The sequence below is a fragment of the Hippopotamus amphibius genome, chromosome 7 (assembly GCF_030028045.1).
Source record: "Hippopotamus amphibius kiboko isolate mHipAmp2 chromosome 7, mHipAmp2.hap2, whole genome shotgun sequence".
Classification (NCBI taxonomy): Eukaryota; Metazoa; Chordata; class Mammalia; order Artiodactyla; family Hippopotamidae; genus Hippopotamus; species Hippopotamus amphibius.
The window spans coordinates 77127247-77145728 of record NC_080192.1 but is presented as its reverse complement, the minus strand read 5'-3'; the positions used below and the strand labels follow the sequence as shown (position 1 = coordinate 77145728).

The following is an 18482-nucleotide window of genomic DNA, read 5'->3' as shown; positions in this document are numbered from 1 at the left end:
AGCTACACTGCCACAGTATTCACTAACAAACATCTCCACAATAACAACACAGGACTACATCTGTATGCTGTTGAGCTTGAAAAGCCTCTCTTGGCTAGTAATAGAAATAAACAGTTTCCGAGCGCTTTCTGTGTATCAGGCATTGTGCTGATGAATCACCAGACATACTATATATTATGTCATTTAATCCTCATAACAACTCTATTAAATTAAGCTTAAAGATGATGATAAAAGGCATCCAGCTAGAAAGTCACATACTGGGAACTCAAGCCCAAATCTGACACCAAATTGTACTGACTTCCTAGTAATCAAGTTTCTAAAAATTATTTGAGAAATTCAAACATAGCTACAAAATATATCAATGATATGACAACACGCTTAACAGTCTTAACTACCATGGTTTCTAAAGTGTTCTTTCAACGTGCACTGAACTTCCTGTCCCTGATTCAAGAGAATATCCTAAAACGTCAACCATATTACAACAGGACATGAAAATGACATGTAACATCAGTGATTTAACTTGAGACTTTAAACCACATTTCAGCCCTACTTTTCTACCTACCCATTACACACTACAGCTTGAAGATTTCAGTAAACCAAGAGTCAAATGTAAAATCCAGTCATGCTGATAACGAAAGCTTTAAAACCTATAAGGAATCTATGAGAATGTTTTTCTATAAGTACATCGTTCTGTAGGTACACTTTTTCCTTTACCAAAGCTACAATATTCCTACTAAAAATTGCCCTTACAGCCCTTAATCCTCTATTCTAAATTTACTGCAGACTTTCGGAAATAAAAGGCAATTTTCTATGGTATTCAACTCAGTGTTTTCATAGGCCACATTCCTCCATCACCAAAACAGAAAAAATGTTACAACTTAATAGTCTTAAAAATATAAAGCTATTAAAAATACTGCACTGTGTAATTTTTTTAAGAAACAGCCAAACTACTTTCTTAAGTGGCTTCACCATTTAATATTCACAACAATGCATGAAGATATGCATTGTTTCCACATCCCAGTCAGTATTTAGTATTATTGCTACTTTTCCTTTAAGCTATTCTAATAGATGTGTGATGATATCAGTCTTCCTTAAAGGCTAGTGAAGTTGAACATTTTTTCATGTATTTATTTGCCATTCACACACATCCAGTGAAATTTCTCTTCATATCTTTTACCTGTTTTCTAATTGGACTGATTTTCTTTTAATGTTGAGTTTTGAAAACTCTTTATACACTTTATATGAATCACTGGTCAGATATGTGGTTTATGTAGGTTTTCTTCCAATTTGTAACTTGTCTTTTTATCCACTTAACAGGGTTTTTAACCAAAGCAAAAATTCTGAATTTTCATGAGGTACCATCAAGTTTTTTTTCTTTATGCTTCTGGTGTCATGAAAAAGAACTTTTCACCAACTCCTAGGTCCTCAAGATTTTTAACTATGTTATATTCTAAAAGTTGGGTATTTTAATGTTTTGTATTTTGATCTTTTGCCAATGGGTGCCCAACCGTTCCAGCAACATTTCAACTATCCATCCTACATGGAATTGCTTCTGTACCTTTGTCAGACACCACTCTAAGTCCTCTCTTCCACTCTCCTGACTTATGTAAGCTGCCATGATTAACACAGCTATACAATAAGTCTTAAAATCAGTGATACCTTTTATTCTTCACTAACAGAACTGTTCTTTTATTCCTTTGAATTTTCCAATAAATTTTAGAATATTCTTGTGTGAATTTACCCAAAAATCCTTGCTGTAATTTTAAGAGCAATTGCATTAACTGTATATGAATTTAAACAAAACTGACATCTTTATTATGCTGAGTTTTCCAACCCATGAACACAGTATTTCTCCATTTATTTAGATCTTCTTTGATTCCTTTCATCAATGTTTTGTGATTTTTCACAAAACTAGTATTTAAATTTTAAAGTTATTTGTGAATTGGGAGATTGGGCTTGCCATATACACACTACTAATAAAAAAAATCAAATCGTACACTTTAAATATATGTCACTTATATCTCAATAAAATTCTTGAAGTAATTTGAAGTGGTATTTTTAAATTTGTTTCTACATACTCATTCATAATATACAAAACTGTGACAATTTTTTTCTGTTGGTCTAGTATACTGCAACCTTGTTGAACTCACTTATTAGTTCTTTAAGCAAGGAGTCATGGTTTGAAATTAAAAATACAATCAAAAAAAAAATGGGGGACTTCCCTGGTGGCGCAGTTAAGAATCCGCCTGCCAATGCAGGGGACACAGATTCGATCCCAGCTTTGGGAAGATCCCACATGCTTCGGAGCAACTAAGCCTGCAAGCCACAACTACTGAAGGCCACACACTCTAGGGGCCCACGTGCCACAACTACTGAGCCTGGGTGCTGCAACTACTGAAGCTTGCATGCCTAGAGCCCGTGCTCTGCTATTTGAGAAGCCACTGCAATGAGAAGCCCAAGCATCACAACGAAGAGTAGCCCCCGCTCAACGCAACTCGAGAAAGCCCGCGGGCAGCAACAAAGACACAAGACAAAAAAAAGAAAAAAGAAAAACAATGGACTTCATCAAAACTTACAATATTTGCTGTGCAAAGACCATGTGAAGAGAATGAAAAAAACAAGCCACAAAGTGGAAGAAAACAGGGGGGCGTCAAGGAGGGGAGGGAATATGGGGATATGTGTATAAAAACAGTTGATTGAACCTGGTGTACCCCCCAAAAAAATAAAATAAAATAATAATAAAAAAAAAAAAAAAGTGGAAGAAAACATCTGCAAACTACATATCTGAAAAAAAACTAGTATCTAGAATATGTAATCAAATCTCAAAACACAACAGTAAAAATCCAAACAATCCAATTAGAAAATGGACAAAAGGCATGAAAAGACATTTCACTAAAGAGTATTCACAGATGGCAAATAAAGGATGTTCCACATCATTAGCCATTTGGGAAATGCAAATTAAAATCACAATGGGATATCACTACACATCATAGAATGTCCTCTCCCCAAACAACAGTGATAATAACCAGTGTTGGTTGAGAATATAGAGGACCTGGATCACTCACACAGTGCTCGAGAAAATGTAACTGGTACAGCCACTGTGGAAAGCAGTCTATCATTTCCCTATAAAACTAAAAATGTACTTACCACATAACCCAGCAATTGTACTCAGGCACATGTACCCCAGAGTAACAAAAAATTTATCTCATGCAGAAACTTGTAGACAAATGTTTGTGGCGGCTTCATTTGCCATAGCCAGAAACTGGAAACAACCCACATGTCCTTCAATGGGTGAATGGTTAAATAAACTGTGGTTCACCCCCATTCCATGGAATACTATTCAGCAATAAAATGGAATGAACTATTGATACATGCAACAACTTGGATGGATCTCAAGAAAATCAGACTGACTGGAAAGAAGCCAGTTCCCAAAGGTTATATACATACATGATTCCACTTATATGAATTTTTTAAAGTAAAAAATTTTATAGGTATAGAACAGATTCATAGTTACCAAGGCTTAATGAGGGGAGATGCACAGAAAGGAGATGAGTACGGTTAAAAAACAACATGAGGGATCCTTGCAGCAATGTTCTGTATTTTGACTGTGGTAGTGAATATACAAATCTGCACATGTGATAATACTGTGCAACACTAAACACAAATATCTGTGCTAGTACAAGTGAAACTGGGCAAATCTGATCAGTGAACTATATCAGTGTCAATATCCAGGTTGTGATATTGTACAGTTTTGCAAGATGCTATCATTATAGGAAACTTAATAAAAGATACAGGAACCTCTCTGTATTAATTCTTACAAGTGCATGTTAATCCACAATAATCTTAAAAGTTTAATTAACAAAACCAAACACTGTTTAAATGAGAAGGCAAACCTCACATTGAGAAAAAAAAATTTTGCAACACATATTATCTGATGAAAGACTTATCTATAATATATAAAAAATTCCTACAATCCAACATTAAAGAACACAATCTTTAAATGGGCAAATGATTTCAACACTTAACCCAATGAGATACAAGAACGGCAAATAAACACATAACAAGATGGTCAGTATCACTAACTAAAGAGGAAATGTAAATAAAACCACAATGAGATGCCACTGCACAGCCACCAGAATGACTAAAATTAAGGACTGATAATATTAAGTGCTGAGAGAGGATGTGGAGCAACTGAAACACAACCCTAGAGGGAACGCAAAAATGGCACAGCCACTTTGGAAGAGACAGTTTGGCAGTTTCTTCAAGTTAAACATACACACTTACCATACGACCCAGCAATCCCACTCCTAGGTATTTACCTAAGAGAAACGAAAACATATGTCCACACAAAGACTTGTACTCAAATGTTCATAGCAGCTTTATTCATAATCACAAGGAGCTGGAAAAAAACTAAATATCCAAACTACCAGATAATTCATAAACAAACTGTTACCTATCCACACAATAGGATATTACTCAGTGATTAAAGAATTAATGTTACACATACCAACATGGATGAATCTCAAAAGTATTATTTTAAGTGAAACCCAGCCAGCCAATAAAGGCTACATACTCTGATTCTATTTATACAAATTTCTATAAAAGGGAAAACTACAGTGACCCCTAAAAAGCAAAAGCTACAGTGATTTTTTGCCAGAAAGAACTGCCGCCAAAGGGTCATGAGGGAACTTTTTGGGTTAATGGAAAAATTCAGTATTATGACAGTTGTGAAAGAAGCACAACTGAATAATTTATCAAAGCTTGTTAACTCCACATTTGAAATTTGTGTATTTTATGTCAATTACACCTCAAAGAAGAGAATTTAAATTTCTAGGGATGCTATAAAAACAGTTGAGAAGTTACAGAATGGATTTATCAGTTTACTGAAAACAGTTAAGGTTAAAATTATATATACCTAATATAAGTCACTGTACCTGTTTTTATAAGTTATGAAAATAAGAATCAACATATAATATTTTTATAATACCTTAACTTCTATTAACACAATGTAATATGTAACTAAAATGAGGTTAGTGTGAAGGAATCTTTTATAAACACGGTATTTCTTTATTAATTGTATGTAAAAGGCATGTGATCAACTTTGGTGCTTGGCTTTTCAGAGTAAAATAAAAATAAATAAAAATCATATGTAAAATAAAAATCAAAAATAAAAATAAAAAATGTACTTGAGCTCAATACACTAAAGTCTTTTAAATACACAACAACAAAAAAAAGTTCACTGTAAAGAAGTAAAATTAACTTATTCACAAATCTCCTCTATTTCGAACTTGGCAAATTTCATTTATTAATGACAGGCATTTTCCACTAAAAAGTTGTCTAATTTAAGTTAGATAAGAACATAGGAAATCCAACCCCTCCCCAAATCATCCCACAATTCAAAATCTCCAAACTTCCTAAAATTCTCTACTACTAACCCCTCTTCTCCAGTGCCTCTTTATTTTACCCTCTGTGGAGGTCTTACAACCTGGCTCAAAATTTCTCTGACACTCTGAGAGGTGGCAGTCTCTGCCCCTCTCCCCTTTAATACAAGACTGTGTGACTGTTTGCTCAACAGAATATTGTAGAAATGATGCTACAGTTTCTGAGCCCAGGCCTCTACTTCCTGGGTCTTGAGATGCTCACTGCCAAGCTAATGAGGATGTCCAGGCCACAGAAAAGAGGTCAATGATAGGTGTTCCAGCTGACATCCCAACCAACAGCGACTAATAACCACCAGAAGCGAGTGATGTGCAAGTGAGGCAGCCTCTAAGATGACTCCATCATAGTCATCATTTACCTGCAACCACATGGAGACCTCCAAGCAAGACCCGTCTAAGCCCAGTCAACCCTCAGAACCAAGAAAGACAATGATTTTTATTTTAAACAACTAAGTTTGTGATGCCTTATGATACAATAATAACTGAAGCACTCACATTTCTTTCTGTTCCTAATGGATACCAGGGCCTACAGAAGTAGAAACCACACCAGTCCTCCTTCTCTCCCCACCCCCAACTTAAAAAAAAAATTAACATTGTCTGTAATCTCTAAGTACTGAGGGAAGGAATGGTGGTATCTAACCCTTTCCATTTTACTTTGGTTTCTGCTCCTCCCCCCAAACAGGCTTATCAATAAGAGCAAACATGGGGAAAAGTATAAGGAGGAATCCCATTCTTTACTCCTAACTCTACCCCAGTAGTGCCAGCAACAATAAGGGAAAACAGGGAAATCTAGTCCCGCCTTCTCCTTAAGACACCTTTTGGCATCTCTTTTCCTCCAACCTCCACCTATTCTTACCTTGACAACACTTCTCAAGCACTCCTTGATAACAGTTACATATGTTATACAAACAGGAAAAACAAGACAAAAGAAGGAAAAGCCCAGCGGTCATTTCTCCTCACTAGCTCTCACCACTTGCACAACCACAGAACCCAACAGTTCTCACTCCCCACTCCCTCAATGGAGTTCTATATTAAGTACCACAACCCATTAATAAATTCAGAGGCACCTAGTCATGTCTTCAAAAGAAAAAAATAAAAAGCCTCCCAGCTTCAAATTTCCTTATGAACTGGGTCTTGACACCTTTAAAAGGGATGTGAAACCATACTGCATTGTACAACCTAAGCAAACAGAATGTATCTTATTACCTTCCACAAAATTCAGCCTAATTCTCCACTTTCCAAATACCTCATAGGTGAAGTGGTAAGAATAAAAAAGCAAGTCCAAGCATCATCTTGTAGACCTTCAAATATACATAAACTGAGTTCACATATTATTATGGATTCCAGTGTGTCTAACTATAAAATCAACTTAGGGAAGCTTTTTCAAACTGGAGCAAGTACCCTCAACGGGGACAGGATGGGATAGGTTAGGAGGGGGAAACACAGGGTTGTGGGTAATTTCAGAAACCTGAAAATTCTCCCCAGTAACTTTTACTTGTTTAATTCATTTTAATTTTCATATGGTAATAAAAATTTAAGATGAACATTCCATGAACCATATGAATGGCCACTTTATCATAGTGCAGTGTCACAGAACATCAACTAAAGCTTTTGTTTACAGACCTCCACTAAGTTGTTTCACAATGATGAAAAAGATCAGAAGCAGGCTTAATATGTAAATTAAACATTTCTGCCAAGAGAAGGTGCTATAAAACAAAGCTGAAAATCATTAGTTCATACTGAAAAAGATATTGGAAAAATTGAGCCCTTACCAATATAGGCATGCTGAACTCAAAAGAAATCCATTACAGTAGGCAATACAGTCACAATAAAATGATCATTTAGATCCTGCTACTCAAAGAATAATTCCAGGATAAGCAGTACCACCTTGTTAGAAATGCAAAATCTCAGGTCCTACCCAAGACTTACTGAATCAAAATCTCTGTTTTAACAAGACCCACAGGTGAATCACATGCACATTAAAATATGAGAAGCACTGATTTCGAATCAACAAAACACTATCATTCTTCACATCAATGCTGCAAATTTGAACTTCAAAAATTTTTATATCTGTTACTATTTGATATGAGTATTTAGGGTTTCATAATTACATAAGAGGTGTTTATACTTACTTTCGGGCCTGAAGATATAGATAAGCAATATTGATCATTTAAGTCAACATTTCCAATTAACACCTTAAGGACACAATTTATGTTCTAAATTAACTGACTAAATTAAGCATTTTCAGCACTCACAGAAAGCAAAATCATAATCTTCGTATTCCGTAAAAGTAACTCCAGTCCTTATTCACTGTTAAAGGCTTATTCCCACCTAACTGCCTTTTATGACACCTGGTATAACCAAACAAATATTAATAAAACTTTGATGCAGATAACTACTCTCAGGAGACAGTACTTCTCACAGAACAACACCACCATTAGAATGGTTTGGCTGCACCTATGTGCAGGCAATAGTGAAGCAACTGAAGATCTTGCATACTCTGCATCATCAACCCCTGCTACTCAAGAGACAGAAATATTACAGGATGCCCATTCCTTCCAATCTGGCTTGCTCTCCTGATGGCAGATTTAATTAGAAAGGGATTTGAAAGACCTATATAATTTTAGGAGGCAAATTTGAAATCTCAAGAGTGGCACTCCCATACTCAACCTAAACTTCACATTCTCCCTCCATCTCCTCACTGTATTATCTGTGCATACGCCTATTTGCTATGTTAAAATGTAAGCTCCTTTGAGAACAGAAAACTTTTTGTACGCTCAATTCACCTCCCAACCTTTTACAACCAGCAACCAGTGGGGAACTTAACACATTCCTAATAGGCACTATTAAATAAAGAAAAAACTCTATTCTGGAATAGCAACCACAATTTTCATATAATAGGCAAGGCTCACCATTTTCATCACTGCAACTTAATAAAAACCCTGTTTACCACTATAACAATTACTGTATTCTGATCACATTAAAACTTCCAAATTGAATTTTCTGAAACAATACATTCAAACATCAGTTCAAAAATCCCATTGAGAGAAAACTACAATGACATTTCATTTACCTAACACAGACAAGAATTCTCCGTATGTGAATTTTCCAAGTGAATGGAAACATACCATTCTTTAAAATTTATATTTAAGATGTAAATCTTTCTTATAATTGATTATATAACCTGAAATATTTATAAATGTCTGGTGTTGTTTCAATACAAAGGGGAGAGGGAGGAGGAGAGTGGGTAGGATGCACATGAAACAAGGTCATCTGTGAATCAGTAACATTTGAAGCTGGGTGATGGACTGGTGTGTTCAATTATTCTATTTCTGTATACATTTGAAATTTTTCATTTAAGAAAATTAACGCTACAGTAAGCAAAACAATTTGGTACTTGTAAAAGGATAAACATAAACATCAAAAGAATAAAACTGTTAGTCCAGAAATAAATCCACTCACCCACAGTCAATTGATTTGACAGTGGTGCCAAAGCCAATCAATCAAGGGAAAGAAATAGTCTCTTCACCACATGGTGCTGGGACTAGATCTCCACACATAAAAGAATAAAGTTGGACCCCTACCTCACACCATATATAAAAATTAACTCAAAATAGGTTATAACCTACATGTTCGAGCTAAAACAAACTCTTAGGAAGAAAACATACAGGTGAATCCTCATTACCTTGCATGACTTAGTAGTGGATTTTTATATACAACACCCAAAGCACAAGCAACAACAACAAAAAATAGGTAAACTGGATTTCAACGAAATTAAAAATTTTTGTAAAAAGGACACTATATCAAGACAGTGAAAAGACAACCCACATAATGGGAAAAATATTTACAAATCATATACCTGATAAGGATCATGTATCCTGAATATATAAAGAACTCTTACAACTCAAGAAAAAAAGCCAATTTAAAAATAAGTAAAGGAATTGCACAGACATTTGTTCTAAGATACACAAATGACCAGTGAGTATATAAAAAGATGTTCAACATCGTTAGTAACCAGGGAAATGCCAACCAAAACCACAATGAGACACCACTTCACAATCGCTATGATGACTATTAACAAAAAAAAAAAAAAAAAAAGGAACAGAATTGTTGGCAAAGATATGAAGAAATCAGAACCCTTGTACATTCTGGTAGTAATGTAAACTGGTACAGCCACTTTAGAAAAGTTTAGTGGTTCCTCAAAAAGTTAAACATAGAGTGATCTACCAATTCCACTCCTAGGTATATACTAGACTCAAAAGAACTGAAAACTGGGACTCAAACATCTATACACAAATGTTCATAGCAGCACTCTTCACAAGAGCTAAAAGGTGGAAATAATCAGTGTCCATCATCAGATGAATGGATAAACATCATGTGGTATGTATACACACTGGAATTATAACTCAGCCATAAAAACAAAATGAAGTACTGATATATTCTACATATAGATGAACCTTGAAAACATGCAGAATGAAAGAACCTACACACAAAAGGTCATACATGGTATGACTCCATTTATATGAAATATCCACAACAGGTAAACCAAAAGACACAGTATATTAGCAGTTGCTAGGGGCTCAGAGGAGGACAGAAAGGGAAATAAACTTCTTAATAGGTACAGGATCTCCTTTGCAGGTGATGAAATGTTTTGGAACTAGACAGAGAAGACTGCACAACACTGTGAATCTACTACGTGTCACAGAATTGTACATTTAAAATGATTAATTTTATGTTATGTGAATTTAGCCTCAAAACATTTCACAAAATTGATTACATATTTCATACCAACCTCAATAGGAGTAAACTAATATAACTTAGCACTTTAATCATCATTCAGGAGTGCTAAGTTTATAGGCCTGCAAAAGGATTTTGTTCTTACACCAAACAACATCACAGACTCCAACTGCTACTTACAAGGCTCTCTAATAATTCCCCTCCATTCTAATTACCAATAGGCTAAGATAACCAAGTCCTGAAAATTCTAAATAAGTTCAGAGTGAGAATGTGAAAAGAAGACTTATACAGGGAAGAAGGAAAGAAAGAAAGAGAGAGAGAGAGAGAGAGAAGGGAGAGAGGGAGGGAATGATAATTTTGACCAGATATCTATAAAGAAAGTGTGACTTTTAAACACTGTGAACTATATACCACAATGAAATGCAGTGTGAACCTTGTTTGCAACCTGAACAAATCAACTATGAAAAGCCACTGTGGAGCTGGAAATCTGAAATATGAACTAGATATTAAATATTAGAGAACTTGTGTTAATTGCACTAGGTGCGATGAGGGTATTATTGTTACCTAAGGAAACAAGAGAGAAAATGTCAAGATGTCTATAAAATAAAATACATAAAGCAAAAATGAGGACAAAATACTAGTAATCACTAAATCTAGATGATGAGTATGTGGGGATTCATTATACTATCCCCTCAACTTTTGTGTGCTTGAAATTTTTAAAAGTTAAAGTTTTAAACTTTAATCCCAACATTTCATGTTTAAAGACTTACTAGCTACTAACATGAAAGAGAAAATCACTTTTCATAGTCATTTTGGATAATCCACTAAGTACATGCCTTTTACCCTCCTAGGTTCATTCCTGACAAGCAATGCCTTTAAATAACACCCAACCTTAAGTAAAAAGGTCACTTACCTGGAGTGGGGGAGTGGAGGAAGGATTATAAAACACAACAAAAATACCAGACTACAACACTACTGTCCTCCTTAAACAGTTCTACAGGGCTTTAAATACTGACCTTGTAGATACAAGGTAAAATTTTAAGCCAAACTACTTTAAAAAAGTAGAAACAGCATGTATAAATTCTAACCCAAGATGGGGGGTGGGAATAGAAACAAAGCATTGCAGAATTGGCACAAATAAACCAGGATGGCAGAAATAAGATCAAATACATCATTAATCACAAGCAATGTATAAGTAACTGGAAACACAAAGTCAAAGACGTTATCAAATTGTATTAATAAGAACTCAATTTTATGCAGTTCATCCAAAGACCTCAAACAAGTACACAGAAAGGTTAAAAGTAAAAAAGAAAAAAAATGAAATCTTCAACAAAACACTAGCAAACCAAATCCAAGATACAACAAGGACTGTACACCATGACCAAGTGGGATCTATCGCAGGATTGCAAAGTTGGTTCAACATATGAAAACTGATTAATGTAATCCACCATACATAAATAGGATAAGAGACAAAAGCCACATAATCATCTCAACAGATGAAGAAACACCATTTAACAAAATTCAACACCTGTTCATGGGGGAGGAAAAAAAACCACTCAACAAACTAGGAATAGACGGGAAACTCCTCAACCTGAAAAAGCGCATCTACAAAAAACACACCTAACATACTTAAAAGGGAAAACTAAAAGCTTTTCCCCCCTAAGATCAGGACAAGGATGTCCACTCTCCCCCATTCTACTCAACACTGTACAGCAGGATCTAGCCAGAGCTTAAGGTAAGACAAAGAAATAAAAACCATTTAGATTGCAAAAGGAGAAAACGATCTGAATTTACAGATGACATGACCACCTACACAGAAAATCCCAATCCACATACACACACACACACACACAAATTCAAGCTAATATATGAGTTCAATAAGACTGCAGAAGATTGATACATTAAAATTCAATTGTATTGGACTTCCCTGGTGGCGCAGTAGATAAGAATCTGCCTGCCAATGCAGGGGACACAGGTTTGATCTCTGGTCCAGGAAGATCCCACATGCTGCGAAGCAACTAAGCCTGCGAGCCACAACTACTGAGCCTGTGCTCTAGAGTCTGTGAGCCACAACTATTGAGCCCATATGCCACAACTACTGAAGCCCGTGTGCCTAGAGGCTGTGCACCGCAACGAAGAGTAGCCCCTGCTCACCACAACTAGTGAAAGCCCACGTGTAGCAACAAAGACCCAACATAGCCAATAAATAAATACATACTTTAAAAAATCAATTGTATTTAAACTGTGCACTAGCAATAAACAATCTGAAAATGAAATTAAAAAATAATTCCACTTATGGTAGCATAAAAAAGGAATCAATTGCCTCAGAATAATTTTTAAAAGAGTTGCAAATGCTGTACTCTGAAAACTACAAAAAAATCACTGGAAAAAACCTGAAGACCTAAATAAGTGGGAAGACATTCCATGTTCATGGATCCAAAGGCATAATATTAGCAATACTCCCAAAATGGATCTACAGAAGAAATGCAATCTCAATCAAAATCCCAGGTGCCTTTTTTTTCTTTTTGCAGTAACTGAGAATCTAATTGCAAAATCTGTATAGATGGGGCTTCCTAGGTGGCACAGTGGCTAAGAATCCACCTGCCAACGCAGGGGACACGGATTCCATCCCTGCTCCAGAAGGATCCCACATGCCGCAGAGCAACTAAGCCCGTGCACCACAACTGGTGAGCCCATGTGTTGCAACTACTGAAGCCCACGCGCTTAGAGCCCGTGCTCAGCAACAAGAGAAGCCATGGCAATGAGCCCATGCAGCACAACGGAGAGTGGCCCCACTCACTGCAACTAAAGAAAGCCTGCGCGTGCACACACACAAAAAAATCTGTATAGAAATGCAAGGAACTCAGAATAGTCAAAACAATCTCAAAAAAGAACAAAATTAGAGAAATCACACTTCCCAATTTCAGAACTTACTGCCAAAGCTATAGTAATCAACACAGTGTGATACTGCCATAAGGATAGACACATACATAGATCAATGGAACAGAACTGAAAGTCCAGACATAAAACCTTATGCATATGGTCAATTGATGTGAAAAAGGAATTAGACAAAGAATAGTTTTTTAAATAGAGCTTGGAAAACTGAGTATCCACATCCGAAGAATCAAGTTGGACCCCTACCTCAGACAATATAAAAAACTGACCCCAAATGGCACAAAGGTTTAAACGTAAGAACTAAAACTATAGAGCTACTAGAAGAAAACACAGTAAATCTTCATGACCTTAGATTTGATGAATTCTTAGGACTAACACAAAAAGCACAAGCAACCAAAGAAAAAATACATAAATCACACTTCATCAAAATTAGAAACTCTTGTGCTACAAATGACACCATCAATAAAGTGAAACAACAACCTCCTATAAGAGAAAATAATGATAACCCACAGAATGGGTGAAAATATTTGCAAATCATATCTGATAAAGGGTTCGTATCTAGAGTATGTAAAGAACTCTTATTCCTCAATAACAAAGATAAACAACTCAATTTTAAAATGGGCAAAGGATCTAAATAGACAATTCTCCAAACAAGACATACAAATGTCCAATAAACACATGAAAAGATATTCAACATCTTAAGCCATCATGAAACACAAACCAAAAGCACAAATAAGACACCACTTCACAGCCACTAGAATGGCTATAATCAAAAAGTCAGATGATAACAAGTGTTGATGAGGATGTAGAGAAACTGAAACTCTAATACAGGGGTCCCCAACCCCGCAGTACTGGTCCGTGGCCTGTAAGAAACCGGGCTGCACAGCAGGAGTGAAGTGAGCCAGAGAGCAAAGCTTCATCTGTATTTACAGCCTCTACTCATCATTCACATTACCACCTGAGCTCTGCCTCCCGTCAGCATTATGGTGAGTTCCATATTTATTTCATTATATATAACAATGTAATAACAATAGAAATGAAGTGCACAATAAATGTAATGTGCTTCAATCATCCCGAAACCACCCCCACTCCCCATCTCTGTCCGTGGAAAAACTGTCTTCCACGAAACTGGTCCCTGGTGACAAAAAGGTTGGAGATCGCTGATCTAATACATTGTTAGTTGAAATATACAATGAAGCAGCAGCTTTGGCAATTCCTTGAAAAAAAGTTAAACTACCTGGCAGCTCCTGAAAAAGTTAAACACATAGTTACTCTGCAACCCAGCAATTCCACTCCTAGGTACAAAGAATAGAAAACACAAGGCCACACAAAAACTTGTACACAGATTTTTATAGCAGTATTATTTATAACAGCCAAAAAGTGGAACAAGCCTGATTACACTAACTGATGTATGAATGCATAAATAAAATGTGGCACATCAATACTTAGGACATGTGATTCTAGACTTAGCAGAAATTCCAACTACTACAGTATCATCAGTCACATCTATTAGTTTCACTAGAGCTCAGTACGTGAAACCTAATGACACAAATTTAACTACTTTAAAACAGTACTTACTGTATTTTCAGAGATTGTTTATATAAAGTTTACGGTATAAAAGAAGTTTCAGAAACAGAAAAACCAAACGATATTTTACATCTCAATAGAGAGTATCTTTATTTCCAAAGGAAGGTTTGAAAACCAATGATTCTTAAAAAAAAGTGACTGCTACCTGGGTGAAAAGTAGGGATTCCTCTGAAAAAACATACCCGAAATTTTATATACCATGTCTGAAATGGGAAGGAATGAAACACTAAATCATCACTGTTTTCACTTTAAACAGACAGGCTATGAGATACACAGTTATTCAATTAAAGTTAAGTAAGAAAAACTTTTTAAAGAAATTTTGGCACTGAGTGACCTATGAACAACGACTGTCATTCTTCTATTCTTCCTCCTTTGTTAAACTGTTTATCTTTAACAGTTGCTTCAGCAGTAAAGATCCTATGTAGACATTACTTTTTCTTTGGAAAGTACATTTTGGAATATCAGGATTTCTTAAATCAGCTAGTACAGCACAGTTAAAAAAACAAACAAACAAACAAACCCACAGGTTCTGGAGTCCAGTTTGGCTTAACAGTAGAGAGGCTCTAAACCTCAAGCACATTATGTTAAACCTCAGCTTCCTCTTCTATATGGTATAATGTAGTTCTCATATCTTTATACCTTTCCCTTCCTCCAGATTTTTAAACTAGTTACAGCATAGTTATTGCTTCTACACTAAGTGTTTTCACTATTAAAATTATATAAATACTGTGATTACTGCTAGGTCAAGTAGTATACTGAGATTATTTCAATACTGTCTAATAATGGTTCAAAATACCTGATTTAAAGTTTCTTAACAGTACATATTTGACACAAGGCATAAGTTAGAAAGGGAGACAAAAAAGAGTCATTTGTGTGTCACTAACTAAAACATTTGAATGCTGCTGTAAAGTCTTCTATTTTTCTCCCTGCTCTCCCCCTCTAGTACATATTATCACAAATAACCTAATCACAATTAAGGCCTCATCCTTTACACAGCTATTTTTAATGACAGAGAGTTCAGTAAGTTGGTCAAACCACCTTGAAAAAGTTTTCCTATATTAACAGCAACCAAAACTGTAAGATACTTAGGAATAAACCAAACAAGAAATATCCTAAAGGTTCAAGTGAAGAAAATAATAAAATTTTACTGATAATTAACCAGAGAAGCATGTCGTGTTACTAACTTGTTCAACACTATATTTCAGCACCAGAACAATATATGGCACTTAAATGCTTAAACAGACAATACAGTTCTTTTTTCTTTTCGTTTTTTTAAAGAACTTTTATTGAGATACAACTGACATACAATAAACTGCAAATATTTAAAGTATACAATTTGATATTTTTTTATTAGTAATATATATATGGCAATCCCAATCTCCCAATTCACCCACTCCAACATCCCCCCCCAACTTGGTGTCCATTATGTTTGTTCTCTATATCTGTGTCTCTATTTCTGCCTTGAAAACCAGTTGACTTGTACCATTTTTCTATATTACGCATATATGTGTTAATATACAATATTTGTTTTCTCAGACTCACTTCACTCTGTGTGACAGTCTCTAGGTCCATCCATATCTCTACAAATGTCCCAACTGCATCCCTTTTTATGGCTGAGTAATATTCCACTGTATATATATACCACATCATCTTTATCCATTCCTCTGTTGATGGACATTTAGGTTACTTCCATGTCCTGACTATTGTAAATAGTGCTGCAATGAACATTGGGGTGCATGTGTCTTTTTGAATTATGGTTCTCTCTGGGTATATGCCCATTGGTGGGATCGCTGGGTCATATGGTAACTCTATTTTTAGTTTTCCAAGGAACCTCCATACTGTTCTCCATAGTGGCTGTATCAATTTACATTCCCACCAACAGTGCAAGAGCCTTCCCTTTTCTCCACACTCTTTCCAGCATTTACTGTCTGTAGATTTTCTGAGGACGCCCATTCTAACCAGTGTGGGGTGATACCTCATTGTCATTTTGATTTGCATTTCTCTAATAATGAGTGATGTGGAACAGCTTTTCATGTGCCTCTTGGCCATCTGTAGGTCTTCTTTGGAGAAATGCCTATTTAGGTCTTCTGCCCATTTTCTGAGTGGGTTGCTTTTTGATATTGAGCTGGATGAACAGTTTATATAGTCTGGAGATTAATCCTTTGCCTTTGATTCATTTGCAAATATTTTCTCCCCTTCTGAGGGTTGTCCTTTCATCTTGCTTATAGTTTCCTTTGCTGTACAGAAGCTTTGAAGTTTCATTAGGCCCCACTTATTTATTTTTGTTTTTATTTCCATTATTCTAGGAGGTGGGTCAGAAAAGATCTTGCTGTGATTTATGTCAGTATTCCTCCTATGTTTTCCTCTAGGAGTTTTATATGTCTGGGCTTACATTTAGGTCTTTTATCCATTTTGAGTTTATTTTTGTGTATGGTATTAGGGTGTGTTCTAATTTCATTCTTTTACATGTAGCTGACCAGTTTTCCCAGCACCACTTATTGAAGAGTCTGTCTTTTCTCCATTGTATATCCTTGACTCCTTTGTCATAGATTAGTTGACCACAGTTTATCTCTGGGCTTTCTATCCTGTTCCATTGATCTAGATTTCTGTTTTGTGCCAGTACCACACTGTCTTGATTACTGTAGCTTTGTAGTATAGTCTAAAGTCAGGGAGTCTGATTCCTCCAGTTCCATTTTTTCCCCTCAAGATTGCTTTGGCTATTCAGGGTCTCCATACAAATTTTAGGATTTTTTATTCTAGTTCTGTGAAAAATGCCATTGGTAATTTGATAGGGATTGCATTGACTGTGTAGATTGCTTTGGGTAGTACAGTCATTTTCACAATATTGATTCTTCCAATCCAATAACATAGTATATCTCTCCATCTGTTTGTAGACAATACATTTCTTGAAGGGAATGATTCAATGTCATAAAGATGTAAGTTTACCAAATAATCTAAAAACTTAAAGGGTCCTGATTAAAATCGGTCCAAACAGATTTTTAACAGACCTTGATAAACCCACCTATTACATAAAAAAAAATAAAAGAAGATCATAAGTGGGTAAAACATCAAGAGCATGAACATGCCCACAAATGTCTTAAGTTGTCCTTTGATTCTCGAGCATTCTAAGCACCGGCTGGACACGCATTAATGGAGGTCAAAAAGCTTGTAAAATGTCTCACAAATGCCTAAATTTAGTTCAGGAATCCCTAAATAAACAGTTCTCAAGGCCTATTCAGGGGGTCTAAATTAATTTGAGAGGTCAAAACTATTTTCAACATAGTTCTTTTTTCATTCTCATTTCCTCACAACTGTACAGCAGTGTTTTCCAGAGGCCACATGATGCGTGATATTGCTACAGACTGAATGCACAAGCAGAGAAGAATCAAGCTATCTATTAAGCCAGACAGCAGAGGTTTACAAAATGTTTAACAATACTCTTTCCATTAATTTTTTAAATGATTATTTAACAATGTTATTTATGTTAATATGTGGTTTATTATTTTTATTTTTAAGTCAATATATTTAAAGAACTTTTCAGTTTTAATTTGTAATATGGTATAAGTATCAATTGATATAACCCACATAAACTAGAGCTTTTTGAATTCCTTAGTAATTTGAGTGGAAGGGGGTCTAGGACCAGAAAGTCTGAGAACTGTTTTTCTAACCTAACCAGACACTCAGTTTCTCAGTTATACAACGCTTTGCCCAACATATAGATCAAATGCCAGATTGGAATAAACTCAGAAGGATAAATAAAGCACAAGTAGTTGGCAAGTAATATCAAATGTAGCTACAACACCTCCCCAGAGATCACCAGTATAG

At 35.6% G+C, this 18482-nt stretch overlaps 1 protein-coding gene across 2 annotated transcripts in view; it reads right to left on the bottom strand.

The window, feature by feature from the left end:
* Nucleotides 1-18482, bottom strand: part of EIF5B (eukaryotic translation initiation factor 5B) — a 69742-nt gene that overhangs the window by 47679 nt on the left and 3581 nt on the right. The window lies entirely within an intron of this gene.